Source organism: Pimephales promelas, chromosome 24 (genome assembly GCF_988280905.1).
Source record: "Pimephales promelas chromosome 24, fPimPro1.hap1.1, whole genome shotgun sequence".
Lineage (NCBI taxonomy): Eukaryota > Metazoa > Chordata > Actinopteri > Cypriniformes > Leuciscidae > Pimephales > Pimephales promelas.
The window spans coordinates 3071558-3078348 of NC_142792.1; positions in this window are offsets into that span (position 1 = coordinate 3071558).

Below are 6791 nucleotides of genomic sequence, written 5' to 3' on the forward strand. Positions count from 1 at the left end.
TGTCAAATTGATGTGTTATTGAGAAACAGAGACACTTACCTGACTCGACGTACAGCCGGCATCCCTACAGGCAACACGGATCTGAAACTTTAATGGAACTATAAGACCAATTTAATATTTTACAGGGACACGAAGACTTTAAATGTTTCGCTGTATAGCCGCCGCAGGGTCAGGGCAGTTTTTATGCTCCCAAAAAGTATTTTGTTTGTCTAGTCTTGTTCATGACAGAGCCGTATGTTTAGGGATTTTTGCTAAGTTAAGTCGAGACCAATTCACAATATGCATTAATTGTTTAAAAGCAGCTTTACAGAAAATTCTGATGTTAATGTATGTCATATCTTAATATCTTCATAAGCTGGGCGGTAATATAGTTAGTTACTTTTTTGGTGCAATTATTACCTTACAGGGATATATCTACCTAATTTAACCTCTAAAAATGTTTTTATTGGTATAAATGAATGCATTTGGGTTTGACTCAGGTTAATGTGTAAGATGCTAAATATTTTTGACTTGAATAAATCTACTTAGCTAATTTAGATGTTACTACATTTCTTTCAGTATAATAATAATAATAATATTTTACATTTAATATCCAAATGAATGTAGAAACAACATAAAGACAGTATCTTTTAAATATTTAGTCTAACATGTAGGAAATATCCAGACATTGAATAAAGCTATCAAACACTTCACAGTCTTCACTGCATAATTTATTAATTAAATATAGATACATTTTTATCCCCTCGTTGTGCTCATTTAAGACTTGAAGAGTTCAGATGCAAAAGCCTCTAAGTGCCATTTGAAATGTTCTTCTAGAATGATCTTTTTTTTTTTATCAAGCTTGTATATTTAAGTTCAGTGATTTCACTTAAATGGCAATGATAATTACCTATTCATTGTTATTTAAGTGAAATTACTGAACTTAAATATACAAGTTTGATAAAAATCATCATTAAAGAAGAACATTTCAAATGGCATTTAGAGGCTTTTGCATCTGAACTCTTCACTTTTTGACTCATTTAAGACTGTGCTTGAGGGGAAACTGACAAAATGGTAATTTTGGCTGTACATGTACATATAAATCATATATTGAATATGATCTGTTTATCTACATGTGACTAAAACTATAAAGTTATTGCTCATATCAAGGTTCGTACTCCTTTTAAATGAAAATTAAATCAGAACAAACACAGTCAACCTTAAAAACGATAAAAATATTGTGAGTCAAGACAAATATTTTGGTGTATTGTTAATAATCATAATGTGGCATGTTTCAGTATGAGGGAGGAGGGGATGAATTTTAGTGAATAATGACAAATTATTTTTTTTTTTTGGTCTGTTTCTTATTCAAATCTGTTTTTGTGACTTAATCATGAACCCGTTTTATGCTTTCTTGTTGTCGTTTTTTCCAACTTATCCTCAGACATTTGTGTTTCGCAGAAGAAAGTTATGTAACACTTGAAGCCTTTATGTATAATGCATTATAAAGGCATTCATAAAGTACGTTTTAATGCCTTATCATTTCATAAACAATTGTAACCAAATTTAAAATGTGCATATATATATATATATATACAATGGGGGAAAATAAGATTTTTACATGAATTAACTCTTAACAGGGATAAATTTCAAATTCTGAAGACATAAAACACACATATAGTGTCATAAATTGTAAACTCTCACCCACAGCAACATTTGGATCCAGACACTGTACAGGCAATCTGAATCTGTTGCTATGAGACGGACTGCTTCATTACAGGAAGCATCATGATGAAGGCAGTTTGTGTGTTTGTGTCTCAGTTCTCAAGGTCAGCACACACACACAATCATTGAGCCAGAGCTATATCTTGATTGCATTACATTACATCATTATGAAATTGAATGTTGCATCTGAAACAGATTTCAGAATAACAGAGCTCTCATATATTCAGAACAGAATCATAAACGTGATGTTGTGTTGCTGCATATGGAAACGTATCTCCCCGTGTGAGTCTCTGATTCATGCCACCGCCGGCTGCCTCGCTGTCTTTTATAACGCAACACTTTTATAGGCACTTTAATTACTGTAATCAAACAGTCATTGAAACGGATCTGGTCTTACATCCGCTAACATTTGAAATGCCGGCAAACGCTGCCATGACGTGCTGGGTGAAATGATTAGGAAATAATTGCCCTCGTCTTAATGTAATAAAACAGGCTTAAACAATTGTATATTACAGTTTCAGGTGATTGAGAGCATTAGCATGAGGAATACTGTACTTCTTGATGTATTTTTGTGCAGATCATTCACTGATCTTCTGGTGCCGGTGAGTTTGCACAGGGGTTTTCCAAATGTTTTAGTTAATAATACCAATAATATTAAACTAAAGGCATGTGATTAAATGATGAAATAAATGCACATTTCTTTAAATAATTAATCATATAGCTATATATTTTTATAAATAATATGATTAAATAAAATAAAATAATTCCATGATTGATTAAAATAATAAATAAATAAACAAACATTAATTCAAGTGAATAATTGATTAAACTACATAAATAATATGCGAAATTAGTATTGTTTTTCCTCACATGATATTTTGGTGTCTGTCATCTAAGAGGTTAAAGCTTGTTCCATTGTGGCGGTGAGTAACAGCAATTATGGCCAGCGAGATGATGTGTGGTGATTTTATGTGAATGATGGTGCAATATCACAGCATGACTGGTGTGAAAAACGAGAGCTGTTACTCCATTAGTGTAGACACATCAGGTAACCGCTTCATGACGGAAACACCACAGAATCCAGCAGAGAGGGTTAGTGTGTCTGTGTTATTAAAACTCACATGATTACGGTCCGCTGTTAACACTTCACTCAGACGTGATTAAACAGGGAATCAGTCCGCTCACAAAATCTATCTGTCTATCTGTCTATCTGTCTATCTATCTATCTATCTATCTATCTATCTATCTATCTATCTATCTATCTATCTATCTATCTATCTATCTATCTATCTATCTATCTATCTATCTATCTATCTATCTATCTATCTATCTATCTACTATCTGTCTGTCTGTCTGTCTGTCTGTCTGTCTGTCTGTCTGTCTGTCTGTCTGTCTATCGATCGATTGATCGGTCTATCTGTCTGTCTGTCTGTCTGTCTATCTGTCTATCGATCGATTGATCGGTCTGTCTGTCTGTCTGTCTGTCTGTCTGTCTGTCTGTCTGTCTGTCTGTCTGTCTGTCTGTCTGTCTATCTATCTATCTATCTATCTATCTGTCTGTCTGTTTGTCTGTCTGTCTGTCTGTCTGTCTATCTATCTATCTATATGTCTATCCGTCTATCTGTCTGTCTGTCTGTCTGTCTATCTATCTATCTATCTATCTATCTATCTATCTATCTATCTATCTATCTATATGTCTATCCGTCTATCTGTCTGTCTGTCTGTCTGTCTGTCTGTCTGTCTGTCTATCTATCTATCTATCTATCTATCTATCTATCTATCTATCTATCTATCTATCTATCTATCTATCTATCTATCTATCTATCTATCTGTCTGTCTGTCTGTCTGTCTGTCTGTCTGTCTGTCTGTCTGTCTGTCTGTCTATCTATCTATATGTCTATCCGTCTATCTGTCTGTCTATCTATCTATCTATCTATCTATCTATCTATCTATCTATCTATCTATCTATCTATCTATCTATCTGTCTGTCTGTCTGTCTGTCTGTCTGTCTGTCTGTCTGTCTGTCTGTCTGTCTGTCTGTCTGTCTGTCTGTCTGGCCGGCCGGCCGTCCGTCCGTCCGTCCGTCCGTCCGTCCGTCCGTCTATCTAGCTATCTATCTATCCGTCTGTCTGTCTGTCTGTTTAATAAGTTAAGATTTGAACTTTGTCATACCGGATAATAATAATATCCGCAGGCGTGCCATATGTATGTGGAGTTTTGGATTAATGGAGGGTGGTTCCCCCTAATGCGCCGCATGCTGTCAGGCGGGATGTTTTGGCCGTGTGTCGGCGTCAGCATCTCGCTGTGAGGTGCTGGTTTGATGTGCTGTTTTAAAATAAGCCTCTTTACACACAGGGTGAGTCAGGCACAGATACGCCCGTGAGCTCATGTGGCTTTGCCTCCAGCAATAAATCCTCAGTAGAGTTACTCGTACTCTGAAGAAACCCAGCACTTTCTGGTTGCAAGTGGAGAAGCTTTCAAATCATTATTTAGCAGTGTTTATTAATTTCCTCCCTAAAATTGTAAACAGCTTTGTTGCTTTTGGTGGCATTCTGCCCCAAACCTCTGTTAATTTCAGGCCCTGGTAAACACTTAGAGGTGAATGTTGGTTTAATGGTGAATAGCTTTCTGTGCTGATGGTGTTTGGATGCTGAAGTCTTTTATAAAGCATCTCCTCAGGCTCTTACTGGGCGACACTTTATGTTTTATTGTGCTTTTAGATGTGATTCTCCTCCAGGTCCATTAGTTTAGGGAGGTGCCGTTCCGGTTGAGGACAAATCGTCCTGACCGTCCATCCGTATCCTCCTGAGAGCCTGCAAAATACAAAGACTTTTAGTTTTCCTTTAGTGTTTACTGCATTAGAAACATAACATATTTAAAAACAAATTTATTTAGTATAAATTGCAATACACTACTGACTAGATTAAGCATTTTGGGCTCATATTTTTTGTTTTTAAAAGATAATACGTCTGTTCAGTGGATGCAATAAATAGATAAAAAGTGACAGTAAATAATGTTTCTATATTAAACAAATGCTGTTATTTTGACATTTCTATTGATGGAAGTTTTACTGAAAATAATAAAACATTTTAAATATATGTATTTACATATAAATGTATAATATATAATACATAAAATATATAAAACATTTTAAATATATGTATATTTATTAAATTGTTTAAATTATAATAATATTTCACAAAATTGCTGTTTTTACATTTGACCAAATAAACACAACCTTGACGAGCAAAAGAGACTTCTGTCAAAAACATTAAAACATAATACACACCCCAAACTTTTGATTGACACTAGACATAGATGATGCATATACTTTTATGATATTACAGAAGAAGTTAAGCTTGATATGATCAGGTAATTTTAGTATTACACTTGTATTGTGTTTGACAGTAACAGTGAATGATCTCGGCTCATGCATCACGTTAATGACACCCCACAGAAATCGATGGAAGTTTTATTGATTGTAAATTAGCAGCAATGACAAAAGAAAGAGAAAGAATTGACTGGGCCGGACACATTGGCGTGTTATTCTCTGCTAATTGAGCTGAAGCACGTGAAACACATGAAACTAACTGACCCATGAGGGATATTACAGCAGCGTCCGTCCTTCCTCTTCACAAGTCAAAGTGTAATTAGATTGTGTGGAAGTTTGAGCTGTTTAAAAGATGTTTGTTCTCCATCCTGCTCAGCCTTCTGGGTAAATGACTTTAATTAGCTTCATTCAGCCTCTCTAATATCCTTAGTTTTATCAGCGTTTTCACTTTATTATTCCACACACTCCTGTCCCCGTCAGACCAGAGGACACACAGGTCATGATGAAGAGTGTTTGGTGTCTCATCATGTGTGGAAACTTTAAAGTGTCATTAAACCTCCATTTCAGCACAGGTTTGCATAGTTTTCAAAAAGTCCACTTCAAACTGCTCAATGTATTTGTTCAGTGGTCTAGAAAGAAGATATTGCATTTGCATTATTTTTAGTGCTGGTGAAAGCAGCCAAATCTTTGGGCAGCCAATGGAAGTGTGTCTAATCGTATAGCTCGAGAGTTTCTGCAAGCGTTTTCTTTTTTCACAGTCACGGGAAATCTAAGTGCCATTTCAGATGCTATCTGAACACAATCACCCGGAGCGGTGAACGACAGAGAGATGAAGGCTGAATATATGTGCAATTTGTGTATACTTGAGTGTTAAATAGTATATCTGGAAATACATAGCTTGGGTTAGTTTGGGTTTTAACCTTTAGTATTATATTAATATAGTAATGTGAGAAGGTTACCTGCATTTTTACAGCATAAGTTTGAAATATTTCTTAATCAATATTGAATTGGACTTTTGAAAAGAATCCATAAAATCTACATCAGTAAACAAGCCAGATTTCTACTGTTGCGTGAAATGCACATCTAGTTAATAATAATGTCCCATAACATTTTACAGCTTTTGGTAACATGTTAACACTTTAGTTTAGAGACCAATTATGCTTATTAGCATGCATATACTAGTATATTGGCTGATTATTGGTACCTATTAATGCTTTATTTTGCGTGACCATATACACCCAACAACTATCTTACAAACTATTAATAAGCAGCAATTATCGAGGCAAAAGTTGTAGTTAATAGTTACTTAATAGTGAGAATTGGGACCTAAAATAAAGTGTGATCTTTAAAAAATGAGTAATGTATTATTAAATGCTTATTTAATTGTTATTGGACTAAAGGAACCAAAGTGATTTAATTTTACAATCTGATGCAAGGAAATAACGATTTATATTAAAGTAGAAAGACGACAGAATAAAAGACACGTTTGTGTTCCCAGCTTGTTCTAGCCTCTTATTTTGGGATTTGGAAAGGTCAGGCGGAATTTTAGGCATTGTGAGTGACCTTTTACTAAATCCAGGCCGTCAGATGTGTGATGTCTTCTCCTAGTGATCTGACAGGGTCTTATCTCAGGCAAGGTCATATAGTTGAAGTCTTCTGCGAGTGTCTGAGCCGGTTGTGCGGTCCTGAGCTAAAAGTGTTTGACGTCCTGGGTCGGTAAGCGCACGATCCGCCCCGCCGGCTGTGAGGAATTGAC